The following is a 15730-nucleotide window of genomic DNA, read 5'->3' on the forward strand; positions in this document are numbered from 1 at the left end:
ATCTTCTTCAGTTGCCGCCAGAAGAGAAGTCCAGAAAGGCCGTACTGGGGGCCCACGGCACGTAAAGGGGGCCGCCATGACGGGGTTACGTGGGACCTGGGGAGCTGGAGCAGTTAGAAGGGATACGGTGGTAAGGGGTTAACTGGGAACTTGAGGGGTGGCTTTAGGGGCATTTTTTGAAAATAAGGGGTGGAACTAGGGGACTGTGGGGAGGGGGCACATAAAAAGGGGCACGCTCCTCACGCAGGCATCCATTTTAGGTGCCTGCGTGACAAGTGAGGAATCTCTGTCACACTTACCAGAATGGACGTTGAAGCGATCCTCCAGCGTCTCCGGACGGCAGCCAGCTCCCAGGGGACAGATTGGCTGAATGCATCCGTTAACAGCCTTCTCCAGGGGACATCGGGAGCACCATCGCAGGCACCGCAGGACGGGCGCCGGCCGCGGAGGACTAGGCCTCCGGCGCGCCTAAGCCCGGACATCATCCCCAGGGCCTGGCGCCGAAATAGGAGCCCCTCTGCGGACCCTCCGGTAAGCAGCGCTGTTCCCTCCACCTCACAGCGCGGCGCCGGGAGGAATCCTCCAGTGCGGCGGGGCCTACAACGGGGGGTGGATCCTTCCTCCCCTCCTTCAGTGTCTGGGCGACGTGGGGCGGCAGGAGCAGGAGCCGGTACGGCGGCCGCCAGCATGCCCGCTGGCGCCGCTCAGCGTGGGAGGCAGCGACAGCCGAGGAGACGGGGGTCAGGTGCGGTGGCCCCTCAGCGCCGAGGATTATGCGGGCGGCAGTCGGCTGGCCCTGGCATCAGCGTGCGGCCTTCTGCAGTGCACAGCTCTGGAGTCTTCAACGCAGCAGTGCCCTCTGCTGGTGGTGGCCTGGATATTGCAAGTTCTGCGCCCTCTGCTGGTGTTGGCCGGGATTTTCCTGCAGCTGCGCCCTCTGCTGGTGATGGCCGGGATTTTCCTGGATCTGCGCCCTCTGCTGGTGATGGCCGGAACTTTCCTGGATCTGCGTCCTCTGCTGGTGGTGGCGGAAATTTTCCGGATTCCGGCAGGCGACATTCCGTCGCTTCGGTACGCAGTGCCGGGGACGTATCCGTGGCAAGGAGCCGCACATCTTCCATCGGGCGGCAGGATGCTGGCTCGGCCTTTTCCCTTTCCGCAGCACCAGGGCAGTCGACGGCATCACCGAGTCGCCAGGACACGGATACGGCCGCCAGGAGTTCGGCGGGCAACATCGCGGATCAAGCCGGTCGAGATGCAGGACACCTTCGGCTGGGAGCTGGATCTTCGGCTGCTGGGCTCACAGCACCCAGGCAGCTAGGTGAGAACATTTTCCCTATCTTTAATTTGCCAGGCATAGTTTCCCCTGAAGCTAGGAATAGTGACATTACTTCGGGAGTTGCTAGCGGGGGTATGGGTTTAATCCTTAGAGGTTTAGGGGAGCTAGCGGGCTTGTGGGGGTCCGGTCTTAGCAGGGGGTCTTTGCCGTCAGCTGCTTGGTTGGGAAATACGGGGTCGTTTGAGGGGTCTAGACAGTTGTCTGAAGTTACGGGTACATCCAGCAGTGCGGGTCCTGCGGCAGACACGGGGAGCTCATCAAGGGAGAAGGACGGAACAGCACCAGGGCCTGGGTCAGGAATTGATGCACCAGGTGAGGGAGCTTTGCAGGATAAGGAAAAGGAGGATGTACCGCAACTAGACAATGCGGCTAGGGGGGAGGTCTATGTCTGCTTCGAGGGCCCGTTAGGGGCACATTTAAAACAAGAGGTTAGGGAAAAAATCTGGAAAGGGGAGTACATAGAAATATTTTCTCTTTTACCCCTAGAGAGATTTAATTTGGATAGACCTAGAAGGGAGGACTCTAAAAAAGAAGATGAGGAGAAACGGAGATATAGGCTGATTCCCAGATCATTTTCAAATTGGCTGCAAGCTTTCGCTATTATGGCTAGCGTAATCGGGGAGAAGGCCCCGGAAAATTGCTCGGCATTATTTTGTTACTTAGATGCCATAGGGGAGGCTTACAGGACCTATGGGGGACAGGGTTGGTTACGCTATGACGAACAGTTTCGTCAGCGTAAGGCTTTTAGGCCAAGTATCAGGTGGGATCACAAGGACATAGCGTTGTGGATGAGAGTTATGGTCCCGTCCCGTTTAGGTCAGACTAGCCAGCCTTTTCACGGGGGCGCCGGGAGTTCAGGGCAGTCAGGACACTCGGCGGCTTTGCAGAAGGGACTGTGTTTCGCCTTCAATGATGGCATATGCAGATTCGGGAGCAAGTGTAAATATAGGCACGAGTGTTCAACCTGCGGGGGGGGTGCATAGCGCTTCAAAATGTTTCAGGGGTAACAGGCAAAAAGTTGGAGATTCAGCTGACAAAAGGGGTGACTCCGGTGCAGTGGGTCGTGATGGAGGCCTTTCTAAGTAGATACCCTGATAGGTCAGCTGCAGTTTTATTGCGCGACGGTTTTAAGGAGGGTTTCAAAATCCCTTATGTTGAGCAGGATGTTAGTTTAAAAAGAAAAAATTTGAAATCGGCGTTACAATTCCCGGAGGTAGTGTCGGAGAAGTTGAATAAGGAAGTTGCTCTGGGAAGAATGGCAGGCCCGTTTGTTGCCCCTCCGATTGCAAATCTGAGGGTGTCACCTCTTGGCGTGGTCCCTAAGAAAGAACCTAATAAATTTAGGTTAATCCATCACCTGTCATTTCCGAAGGGATCTTCGGTTAATGATGGTATTGATCCCGAGTTGAGTTCGGTGTCGTACTTATCATTCGATTCAGCGATGGAGTGGGTTAGAGCATGTGGAAAGGGGGCTAAGCTGGCTAAGACCAACAGCGAAGCGGCCTTTCGTTTGTTGCCAGTTCATCCTGACAGTTTGCATTTATTGGGTTGTTTTTGGGATGGCGGCTTCTTTGTTGATCGTTGTCTTCCCATGGGTTGCTCGATTTCATGTGCTTACTTTGAGGCCTTCAGCACGTTCCTAGAATGGGTGGTGAAAGATGTGTCTGGGATACGCTCATGTTCGCACTATCTGGATGACTTTCTGTTTATAGGGCCAGCGGAATCAGCAGATTGTTCGATTTTGTTGCATACAATGGAGAGTGTGACAAAAAACTTCGGGGTGCCTTTGGCGGAGGACAAAACAGTTGGTCCGGTGACAGTGTTGAGCTTCCTAGGCATTGAAATCGACATGGTAGCAATGGAATGTAGGCTACCTGCAGACAAGGTTACCGCGTTGCGCCAAGATGTGGTTAATACGATTGGTTTGAAGAAGATAAATTTGCGCAGTTTGCAATCGTTGTTAGGGAAACTGAACTTTGCATGTAGGATCATGCCGATGGGTCGAGCGTTCTGCCGCCGCCTATCCTTGGCAACAGTAGGGGTAAAGTCCCCTTTGCATTTCATCAGGATAAAGAAAGAGTTTCGGGACGATTTGAAGATGTGGGCGGATTTTCTGGACGAGTACAATGGCAGATCTCTGTGGATTCAGCCGGTGGCAGATGCTACCTCCTTGGGCATTTTGGTGCATGTCGTTGAAATGAGTGGCTTTGGTCTTTTCTTTCATGGTAGCTGGTCAGCAGCGGCTTGGCCGGAAGAATGGAAGGAGGAGGGGTTAACAAACAACCGGCTACTGTTGCATTTGTTCCCCAGGGTAGTTGCGTTGGCCCTGTGGGGTCACAAATTGAGGAATTTGAAGATTTCTTTTCATTGTGAGCATGTTGGAACGGTGACGGCGGTAAACTCGTTGTCAGCGGCTACGCCTGCAGTAGTGAAGGTCTTGCAGCACTTGGTTTTCCTGGGTCTTAAGTTTAACTTATGGATTGTATCTGAAGTTAGCTTGTCAGCGCCTGATCCAATAGTTGTTGCTCTTTCTCAATTTCAGTGGCAGCTTTTCCGGGATTTGGCACCACAGGCGGAGAGCGCGGGCCGGGATTGTCCAGTGGAGTTGTGGAACCTGCCGTGAGGGCCGTAACAGAGTTATTTACCAAATCGCTCGCGGATTCATCTTGGTCTCATTATAATCAGGCTTGGAGCTTGTGGGAATCCTGGATGTCAAGTATGGACCAGGATATGGAGGAGGAGTATGGTTTGTTGTTGTTCTTAGGTCATCATTGGGAGGCAGGTTGGTCTGTGACACGTTTGAATAAGTTTCTGGCGGGGCTAGCCTTCAACCTTAAATGGAGGGGGGGTAAGGATATAACGAAATCCTTCTTGGTTCGGCAAGTTGTTCGGGGTTGGAAGAAAGGCTGGAAGGCTTCGGACGGTCGCCGACCCGTATCTTATGAGGTGCTCTCAGCCATTGAGCGGAAGTTGCAAGAGGTGTGTTTTTCCGAATGGGAAGTGGTTCTGTTCCGTGCAGCCTTTTCTTTGGCCTTCTTTGGGGCATTTCGGTTAGGTGAGTTGGTTAGCCCGTCCGTTAGTAAAAAAGGTATTTTGTTAAGAGAAAACGTGGATGTCGAAGGGAATAAGGTGGTAGTGTTTATTAAGGCTTCCAAAACGGACGTGTATGGGAAAGGGTGCAAAGTGGTGTTGTTCAATGTTGAAGGATCCCCGGTGTGCCTGGTGGCATCCGTGAAGAAGTACATGGCAAAGGGCGGGGTGTTAGACGAGCCATTCTTGGTGCACGAAAATGGGTCTTTCTTGTCCCGTTTTCAGTTTATTTCTGTTTTTAGGAAATGTTTGGCGGCAGCGGGCTTACCTGCAACACAATATAGTGGTCACTCCTTCAGGATCGGGGCAGCGACTGAGGCCGCTAGGTGGGGCCTTGGTGAGGATGTGGTTCGGAGAATTGGGAGGTGGGAATCTTCAAGATTCCAGTCGTATGTTCGCCCAAACCTATTGTGAGTTAGAAGCTGTGTTAAGTTAATTGTTTGTTGCCTTTCTTTCTGTGTTGCAGGGCCTGATCCGATGCTCGTCTGGATCATGGGGCATTCGTATGTTGTATGGGCTGCGTTGCGTGCTGCGGTTCGTCCGGACGGTCGTCAGTTGGGTCTTTCTCGAGAGACAGTGACTTTACGATGGATCGGTAAAAGGGGGATGGTGTGGAAGGAATGGTTACCTGAATTTCATCGTTTTGTTAGAATGGATAGAGTGCCGGAGATCGTGGTGATACATTTAGGGGGGAATGATTTGGCTAAACGGTCTTGTAGGGAGCTGATTAAGGATATCAAATTCGATATCCTGAGGTTCTGGGTCATGTTTCCAAAAGTGTTGTTGGTGTGGTCCGACATCATTCCCCGTAAAAGATGGAGAGGTGCTAGATCACACGAGGGGGTGAACAGGGCCCGGATTAAAATAAACAGGGCCATATCTCGGTTTATGGTGAGGAATGGCGCGTTGGCCGTGAGACATGTGGACTTGGAATCGGGTCAAGGAGCTTACTGGAGAGCTGATGGCGTGCACCTGAACGCGGTGGGTAATGATATGTGGTGTTTGGCTATCCGTAGTGGCATTGAATTAAGCTTGAAGGTGTGGAGGGACATGAATGGCTAAGGTGTCAGGCCATTCGTGTTCGTGGCGGGGGTGGAGGTCCTCGAAGTCGGTGGAAATGGTAAATCGTGGTTCAATGGGGTGGGGATCTTGAGAGGTCCTGGACACCCCATGAGAGAATTTAACAAGGCGCGGTACGGTTATTCCGCGTGAGGTGGATTTATGGACCCCTGGCATGGGGGTGGGTTCGGTGGACCAGGATTGGTTGTTATCTATCCCTGAGCTGGTGCTTTACGGCTGGGGGTAAGACTCATCCTGGGCTGAACATTGTGGAGTTTTTGGGATACTGAGTTTTTTATAACTTTGGGGCTTCGAGGACCGCCCCTCCTATTCTGGGTTGTCATAAAAGTTCTGTTATCTTTTATTTAATAAAATGGCTGCTGTGGCCAATTAAATCCAACATATGTCTCCGTCTGCTGTTTTGAGTACGTTAGAAGTTTATTCTTTAGATTGTTAAGAGATCTGTTTAAGGGGGTTGGGGTAATTTTTTCCAGGTCACGGAACTCACGTATACCCTATGTCAAGAAAGGCCGTACTGGGGGCCCACGGCACGTAAAGGGAGGCCGCCATGACGGGGTTACGTGGGACCTGGGGAGCTGGAGCAGTTAGAAGGGATACGGTGGTAAGGGGTTAACTGGGAACTTGAGGGGTGGCTTTAGGGGCATTTTTTGAAAATAAGGGGTGGAACTAGGGGACTGTGGGGAGGGGGCACATAAAAAGGGGCACGCTCCTCACGCAGGCATCCATTTTAGGTGCCTGCGTGACAAGTGAGGAATCTCCCGCCCACCCTCCCTTTTTTGGTTAGGGTAATGGGGGGGGTGAAGTCGGCATATGTGGGCTTTTGGAGTATTGTTTTAAGAGGCGTCTAAATGTATTTATTTTGTTATGTGAATGCTGTCAGGGTATTGTCACGGCAGTTGGCGGGGGTGGAGGTCCTCGAAGTCGGTGGAAATGGTAAATCGTGGTTCAATGGGGTGGGGATCTTGAGAGGTCCTGGACACCCCATGAGAGAATTTAACAAGGCGCGGTACGGTTATTCCGCGTGAGGTGGATTTATGGACCCCTGGCATTGGGGTGGGTTTGGTGGACCAGGATTGGTTGTTATCTATCCCTGAGCTGGTGCTTTACGGCTGGGGGGTAAGACTCATCCTGGGCTGAACATTGTGGAGTTTTTGGGATACTGAGTTTTTTATAACTTTGGGGCTTCGAGGACCGCCCCTCCTATTCTGGGTTGTCATAAAAGTTCTGTTATCTTTTATTTAATAAAATGGCTGCTGTGGCCAATTAAATCCAACATATGTCTCCGTCTGCTGTTTTGAGTACGTTAGAAGTTTATTCTTTAGATTGTTAAGAGATCTGTTTAAGGGGGTTGGGGTAATTTTTTCCAGGTCACGGAACTCACGTATACCCTATGTCAACATTTTCTCCGACGCATCTACAGAATCCATAGCCACAGTAGCTTATCTGAAGACCTTGGGAGCACACAATGAAGTGCACTTTGGTTTTATTCTGTTTAAGGCCAAACTAACCCCGCCCCGGGCGGCACAATGCTGGGGGCGGCCGGCGCTGCAGGAGAAGAAGATAAAAAAAAAAAAAAAAGACGCCCCTTTAAATCTTCGGGCGGCGCCGTCCGCCGCCACGACCAGGGCCAGCTCCCCCCACCCCCGGGTCCCGCCCCCGCCCCCGCCCCCCGCTCTAATACTCACCTCTCCTGGTTCCTGCGGCTTCAGCGTCCTCTGACTCTGCGACGTCTCAGAGCAGAGGGCGCGATGACGTCACTACTGTGCGCGCCGCTCTGCCTCTCTGTCCTGAGCGTCGCAGAGCCGGAGAGACGCTGACTGCACCGGACCTGCGCTGGGAACGGGAGAGGTGAGGATTTTACTTTTTTTTTTTTTTCTTTATGTCTGACTGTCTGGGGCTGGGGCAATGCTGGACACACTGGGGCAATACTGGAGACCATGGGGCAGATTGCTGGACACACTGGGGCAGTACTGGAGACCATGGGGCAGAATGCTGGACACACTGGGGCAATACAGGAGACCATGGGGCAGATTGCTGGACACACTGGGGCAATACAGGAGACTATGGGGCAGATTGCTGGACACACTGGGGCAATACAGGAGACCATGGGGCAGATTGCTGGACACACTGGGGCAATACAGGAGACCATGGGGCAGATTGCTGGACACACTGGGGCAATACAGGAGACTATGGGGCAGATTGCTGGACACACTGCGGCAATACTGGAGACCATGGGGCAGAATGCTGGACACACTGGGGCAATACTGGAGACCATGGGGCAGAATGCTGGACACACTGGGGCAATACTGGAGACCATGGGGCAGAATGCTGGACACACTGGGGCAGTACAGGAGACTATGGGGCAGAATGCTGGACACACTGAATACTGGAGACCATGGGGCAGATCTCAGGACACATTGAGGCAATGCTGGAGACCCTGGGGCAGACTTCTGGACATACTGGGGCAATACTGGAGACCATGGGGCAGATTGCTGGACACACCGGGGCAATACTGGAGACCATGGGGCAGAATGCTGGACACACTGGGGCAATACAGGAGACCATGGGGCAGATTGCTGGACACACTGGGGCAATACTGGAGACCCTGGGGCAGATTGCTGGACACACTGGGGCAATACTGGAGACCATGGGGCAGATTGCTGGACACACTGGGGCAGTACTGGAGACCATGGGGCAGAATGCTGGACACACTGGGGCAATACAGGAGACCATGGGGCAGATTGCTGGACACACTGGGGCAATACAGGAGACTATGGGGCAGATTGCTGGACACACTGGGGCAATACAGGAGACCATGGGGCAGATTGCTGGACACACTGGGGCAATACAGGAGACCATGGGGCAGATTGCTGGACACACTGGGGCAATACAGGAGACTATGGGGCAGATTGCTGGACACACTGGGGCAATACTGGAGACCATGGGGCAGAATGCTGGACACACTGGGGCAATACTGGAGACCATGGGGCAGAATGCTGGACACACTGGGGCAATACTGGAGACCATGGGGCAGAATGCTGGACACACTGGGGCAGTACAGGAGACTATGGGGCAGAATGCTGGACACACTGAATACTGGAGACCATGGGGCAGATCTCAGGACACATTGAGGCAATGCTGGAGACCCTGGGGCAGACTTCTGGACATACTGGGGCAATACTGGAGACCATGGGGCAGATTGCTGGACACACCGGGGCAATACTGGAGACCATGGGGCAGAATGCTGGACACACTGGGGCAATACAGGAGACCATGGGGCAGATTGCTGGACACACTGGGGCAATACTGGAGACCCTGGGGCAGATTGCTGGACACACTGGGGCAATACTGGAGACCCTGGGGCAGATTTCTGGACACATTGAGGCAATGCTGGAGACCCTGGGGCAGACTTCTGGACACACTGGGGCAATGCTGGACACTGGGGCAGATTGCTGGACACACTGGGGGTAATATACTGGACACACTGGGGCAATGCTGGACACTGGGGGTAATATGCTGGACACACTGGGGAAAGGCTGGACAATGGGGCAGATTGCTGGACACACTGAGGGCAGATTGCTGGACACACTGGGGGTAATATGCTGGACATACTGGGGCAGATTGCTGGACACACTGGGGGTAATATGCTGGACACACTGGGGCAGATTGCTGGACAACATGGGGGTAATATGCTGGACACACTGGGGCAGATTGCTGGACAACATGGGGGTAATATGCTGGACACACTGGGGGCAGGACTTGAGGCATGGGCAGAATGTAGATACGGGGCATGATTGGAGACACGGGGCAGGATTGGATCATGGGGCAGGACGGATACGATGGAGGCTGGTGGGGCAGGATGGGGAGATCATATGGGGTAGAATGGATACTCATGAGGGCAGGATACGACAACATATGGCTGGAGCCAGGAATGAGATAAACGGGGCCAGGGTGGGGAATATTATTACCATAGGGGATAATTAAGGGATATTGTTACTGCAGTGATGTATTTATTTTATTTTTTGAGTATACTGTTTTAAATGGGGGGGCGGTCCTGTTACTGTGCAGAGTGACACTATATCACCTTTTTTTCTTCATGTGGTGTAATGTAGAAGTTGTGAAAAATTAAGTAATGTGTTCTGCAAGCGGAGCTCGAGATAACTGTGTTATTTCCTGCAGAAACGAGTCCTGGCTGGAAGGAATGATGGCGGTCTGTGCTGGATGAAAGATGAAGGACTTCACCTAGAGACGTCACTGGTGAGTCAGTGTTACCTATACACTGACACTATACACTGTATACTATATAGAGGTCCTGTGTATAATGTCACCAGTGATCTCTGTATTACCTCTACACAGACACTGCATACTAAGTACAGATCTCCTGTGAATACTGGCACTTATGGTGATAGTATTGTGGTTTTTTTTTTATTACTGATCAGTATTGTAGTATTCAGTCACTATGTGGTGGTAATATGTGGTCTGGAAATGGTGCGGTGGTATTTGTCCCTTGTATGTAGTATTATTCGGTCACTATGTGACCTGGTCATGGTGTGGTGGTATTAAGTCACAGGTGTGGCATGTGGGGGTGACACCATTAGGCCCAGTTTAAGTTCTACAAAACAGGAAAACCATTTTTGGTAACCTTTGTGTGTATTGAGCTGGGGGGGGGGGGGCGCCAAACTCGGGAACAGCCCCGGGCGGCAAAAGCTCTAGCTACGCCTCTGCCTAAACCTGCACACTCAGTACCAAGGCTTGAACTTTGTGCTACAGTATTGGCGGTAGAAATCGCTGAAGTCGTGAGAGGTAGAATGGCTATAAAGGCACAGATGATTGGCCTCGGGGAGACTAAAACATCCAACACCGCGGAGACACCATCACGTGTTTCTCAACGCAGTGATTCCAGAACACTGCCCCCATCCCTTATGGGAAATATGCAGATGCAAGTAAAGAAGCTGCGGAGACACCATCACGTGTTTCTCGACGCAAGCAGTGAATAGCCAGGCCTTTCCCCGGGAAGGAACAACCACGGGAAGGGCAGCATCCTATGAAGGAAAGCCACCTATGCCAAGCATGGTATCCATCCACAGACAGCTGTTTCGGGGTTTTTGCCCCTCATCAGTGTGGAGTAGGAATCTGGCTATTAGGAGCAGTGCCTAGTGAGAGGTAAAATGGACATCACAATCGATTCTTTTACATTCTACACAGATGGTAGAGTGGTACTCGGATATATATATATATATATATATATATATATATATGTATATATATATATATCCAAACAAAGCAATTCTACATCTGCGTGAGTAATAGAGTAGAGCACATCAGACGTTTTGCTACTCCTGAGCAGTAGCATCACATCCCCTCTGATCTAAACCCAGCTGACTGAGGAACGAGACTCACAGCTGCATCCAAGCTCGGTGACATGTGGCTGACACCTCCAAGTATCTTATACGAGGATACCTACGATAACTACGTCAGCATCGAATATCAGCCAGTGGATTCAGAATCTGACAAGGAAATTAAAGTACCTCCTAACTTACAAGATGGAGATCTCGTTCTTTTAACCCTGCTGTTCTGTTGGTCAAAAATGACCGACTTTGAACTTCAATATTCTTTAAAATATTCAAGATGCGGCTCTGAAACCCGTGGCCGACCGACCCATCCTCATTTAAGTCAATCAACCACAAGTTTCAGAACCGCATCTTGAACACCCCAAAAAATACCAAAGTTCAAAATAGGTCTCCCCAGACCGAACAGAACAGCAGGGTTAAAAGACAAAGAGGCTCATCGTAACCACTGGCTGATGGGTCTTATCACCAAGGTTGTGCACAGCAATGACGGAAAGACTCAGAAGGTAGAAGTCAAAGTGAAAAAAGGGTGTTCAACTCGAATCTTCTTGCACCCAGTCACTGAACTCATGCTACTTCTAACGAAGGAGGACGTCACATGAAGTGAACATTGATGCTGGACTCCGTCATGGCGGGGAGCATACTTCCTCATACCCCAGCCATATTAGGACATAAAACGCTCTGTGTGCAACCGGACTTGAACATTTCTCCATTGTTTAAACGGGTGGTGGAAGAGTTGCAGTGGCGTAACTACCACGGTCGCAGCAGTCGCCACTGCGACCGGGCCCGGGGGAAGTCAGGGGCCCCGGCAGGTCAGATGCACGCCGACACCAGCAAAAAGTTAAAAACTGTTGCCGTGCAGGTGATTCCTCGCGCACGGCAACAGACAGACCGGCCCTCCACCTGACCTGCCGGGCGCACACATCAGATCAGCAGCCGACGCCTGATCTGAAAGGAAGAGCTGAAGATCCTGTGGTGACGTCATCACTATCATAGGGCTTTCACCATTTATCAGCTCCGCCTCCTGATCACATGACGATGACGTCACCACAGGTCCTTCAGCTCTCAGCAGCTCAGTCCTGGTTGTGTGCAGCTCGTGTTCTCTGGTATCAACCAGCAGCAGATTTCCGGTTCCTGCTGTTCTGGTGAAATGTGGAGACAGGGGCAGAATGTGGAGACGGATGGGGCAGAATGTGGAGACGGATGGGGCAGAATGCGGAGACGGATGGGGCAGAATGGGGAGACGGATGGGGCAGAATGCGGAGACGGATGGGGCAGAATGCGGAGTCGGATGGGGCAGAGTGCGGAGTCGGATGGGGCAGAGTGCGGAGTCGGATGGGGCAGAGTGAGGAGTCGGATGGGGCAGAGTGAGGAGTCGGATGGGGCAGAGTGAGGAGTCGGATGGGGCAGAGTGAGGAGTCGGATGGGGCAGAGTGTGGAGTCGGATGGGGCAGAGTGCGGAGTCGGATGGGGCAGAGTGCGGAGTCGGATGGGGCAGAGTGAGGAGTCGGATGGGGCAGAGTGAGGAGTCGGATGGGGCAGAGTGCGGAGTCTGATGGGGCAGAGTGCGGAGTCTGATGGGGCAGAGTGCGGAGTCTGATGGGGCAGAGTGCGGAGTCTGATGGGGCAGAGTGCGGAGTCTGATGGGGCAGAGTGCGGAGTCTGATGGGGCAGAGTGCGGAGTCGGATGGGGCAGGAGCATGGGCAGGATGTGGATTTGGGTGAAAAATATTTTGGCGGGGGGGGCCCCATTTGAAAGTTCGCACCGGGGCCCATAACTTTGTAGTTACGCCACTGAAGAGTTGGCTTGTTGCGGCATCCCCAAACCGAAGATGGGTTTTTCTACTCAACTCATATTTATTTTTTATTTATTTTTTCAAGGACTATGCATCGTTGCTTGAGTATGGACTTGAATTGTTGTATTATTGTTGCATAGTGTTTTCTTCTCTCTCCTCTTTTCAGGTTCCATGTCAGCGTTGGACAGCAATGACTGGTCACATCATACAGAGACATTGTGAAATCTGAAGATTTAAGACGGCGAGTGTTGTGTCCCATGAATGGGAACAACTAGTTGTGTATTTTTTCTGTGTTATGCATTTAATTCTGTTGTTGCTATGGAGAGGCTCTGCCCTCTAAGTTTATCCCTTTGTCTCTCCTGTAGTTAATGATGTTAGCCTTGCCCCTTCCTTCTTCTTCATTATCAGTTTGTACTTAATACAAGATTTCAGAGAATATCAACTCTGTTTCTCCTGGACTCTTATTATAAGTCAGTACGGCTGAGTTGGCACTGTCTGAGAAAGCCTGGCATGTGAGTACAACAATAATACAGTTATGTAAGAGATTGATAGCTAATATACACTATCTAAAAACAACTTTGTTCCCTACTTGTTGTGTACTTTTTCCCCTACTTCCTGTGGGATGATGTTGAGATACTCAAATGAAGTGTAATCAGAGCAGAAGACAAAGGCTGCGATCACTGTCTCAGCCTGTGACTCCTCCCTTAAATGAACCGTCATAAGTGATGCTCATTTTAGGTGCAGGGCTAGTTCCTACTTTTTCCCTGTGCGTTGTCATTGTGCGATTTGTACATTGATAGTACGCTCTGAGTTGGTGGCTGAGATCAGTAATAAAGATCTGGCAACATGGAAGAGAGCACAGTGTCAGAGGGCAGTGTCAGGGTACCTAGCAAGTATAGACCAGCGCCACCCCCACAGTCTTTTGTTTGCCTTAAAAAACTCCTTGGTTGCTTTCACAGTATGTTTTGGGCCATTTTCCATCTGTACTGTGGGGCGCCATCAAATCAACCTTGCTGCATTTGGTTAAATGTTAGCAAAAAGTACATATAGCCCTGAAACTTTAGAATTCATCCAGATGCTTCTGTCTTCAGCAACATCATCAATAAGCACTAGTGACCCAGTGACATTGGAAGCCATGCATGTCCATGCAACCAGACTGTCTCCACCATGGTTTACCGAGGATGTGGTGTGCTTTGGATCATGACACCTGCTAAGCATTCTCCACACTTTCTTCTTTCCATCATTATGGAACAGGTTGATCTTAATTTCATCTGTCCGAAGAATCATTTTCCAGAACTGGGCTGGCTTCTTAAAATTTTATTTGACAAAATCTAAAAATCAAAACTGTGCTTAATTTATTTACCTAGTGTACCTATGTTGTATATACTTTCTATCTGCCCCTGCTATATCTAGTCTATCAGTGGGATTATGGACATATAGGGAGACTAAGGGATAGACGACTTGTAGTTGCGCCACTGGCGTACTGAATTAGGGTGCCAACCTCTACGGACAGGAAGGGTGAGACTGGGGTATCTTGAGTAGTTATTCCTCCTTAACTGAGCACTTGCAGCGAATATTATATTGCTTAAACTAAAGTTTTTTGTACCTTGTATAGCACTTTATTCACTTTAGATGTGATTTTTTTCAAGAATATTTTAATATCATTATATAAACTTAGCTTGTAATGTCGTCACATCCTCTTCCGTCCAGATGTGTCCGGATTCCAGAATTCCAAGTGGCGGAAGTTCACTGACCGCCATATTGGGACACTCAAGTGATGGGTGTCTCAATATGGAAATTGCTGGTGGTACCGGCCTCTTGCGCGGTACCACCAGCAGAACACCGTCGCACCACACACATACACATACACTGTATACGCCACATGCACCGCACACTCACACACAAGCACACACTGTATGTGCCGTACGCACCACATACACACACACACACACACACACATTGTGTACGTCGTACGCACCACACACATACACACACTCTGTATATGCCGTACGCAACACACCCACTCTGTATATTCCGTACGCACCACAGACACACACACACTGTAAACGTCTACACAGGTCAAAGATGAGATGACACAAGAGGAGAAGACAGCAGATGGGGAAGAGAGAAAGCGCAAAGGGGTGAGACAGACAGAGCACAGGGGGAGACAGCTCAAATGGGACAGCACGTGAGGGGAGAACACAGCACAGGAAGGAGAGAGACAGCAGACAAAGGGGATGGGACATGGGGTAGACAGGTCAAAGAAGAGAGCACAGATGGGAGAAGTCAGCACATGGGGAAAGAGAGTGGATAGGTAGGGGAGCACATGAGGGGGGGAGAGATTCTCAACTCTGCAAAGCCTGCCCCCATTGTGACATTACTGCCCTCCCGATGCGATAGCATCGGGCATCCATCTAGTCTCTAATAAACATTACACTGAGTGCAGAATTATTAGGCAAGTTGTACTTTAGAGGATCATTTTTATTATTGATCAGCAACTATGTTCTCAATCAACCCAAAAGACTTCATAAATATCAAAGCTTAATATTTTTGGAAGTTGGAGTGGTTTTTTTTTTAGATTTGGCTATCTTAGGAGGATATCTGTTTGTGCAGGTAACTATTACTGTGCAGAATTATTAGGCAACTTAATAAAAACCAAATATATTCCCATCTCACTTGTTTATTTTCACCAGGTAAACCAATATAACTGCACAAAATTTAGAAATAAACATTTCTGACATGCAAAAGCAAAACCCCCCAAAATTAGTGACCAATATAGCCACCTTTCTATATGATGACACTCAACAGCCTTCCATCCATAGATTCTGTCAGTTGCTTGATCAGTTTATAATAATAATAATCTTTATTTTTATATAGCGCTAACATATTACGCAGCGCTTTACAGTTTTTTGCACACATTATGTTCAACATTGCGTGCAGCAGCCACCACAGCCTCCCAGACACTGTTCCGAGAGGTGTACTGTTTTCCCTCCCTGTAGATCTCACATTCTATGAGGGACCACAGGTTCTCTATGGGGTTCAGATCAGGTGAACATGTCATTATTTTTTCTTCTTTG

General features: G+C 50.3%; 1 long non-coding RNA gene across 1 annotated transcript in view; it reads left to right on the forward strand.

Annotated features, from left to right (window-relative positions):
- LOC138674035 (uncharacterized) overlaps positions 1 to 12896 on the forward strand; it is a 43578-nt gene extending 30682 nt beyond the window's left edge. The window contains exons 2-3 of the long non-coding RNA XR_011320439.1: positions 9689 to 9766; positions 12820 to 12896. This is a non-coding gene — a long non-coding RNA (uncharacterized lncRNA). The remainder of the gene's footprint in view (positions 1 to 9688; positions 9767 to 12819) is intronic.
- Positions 12897 to 15730: the final 2834 nt, after the last annotated feature.

Source organism: Ranitomeya imitator, chromosome 4, assembly GCF_032444005.1.
Source record: "Ranitomeya imitator isolate aRanImi1 chromosome 4, aRanImi1.pri, whole genome shotgun sequence".
NCBI classification, from domain to species: domain Eukaryota; kingdom Metazoa; phylum Chordata; class Amphibia; order Anura; family Dendrobatidae; genus Ranitomeya; species Ranitomeya imitator.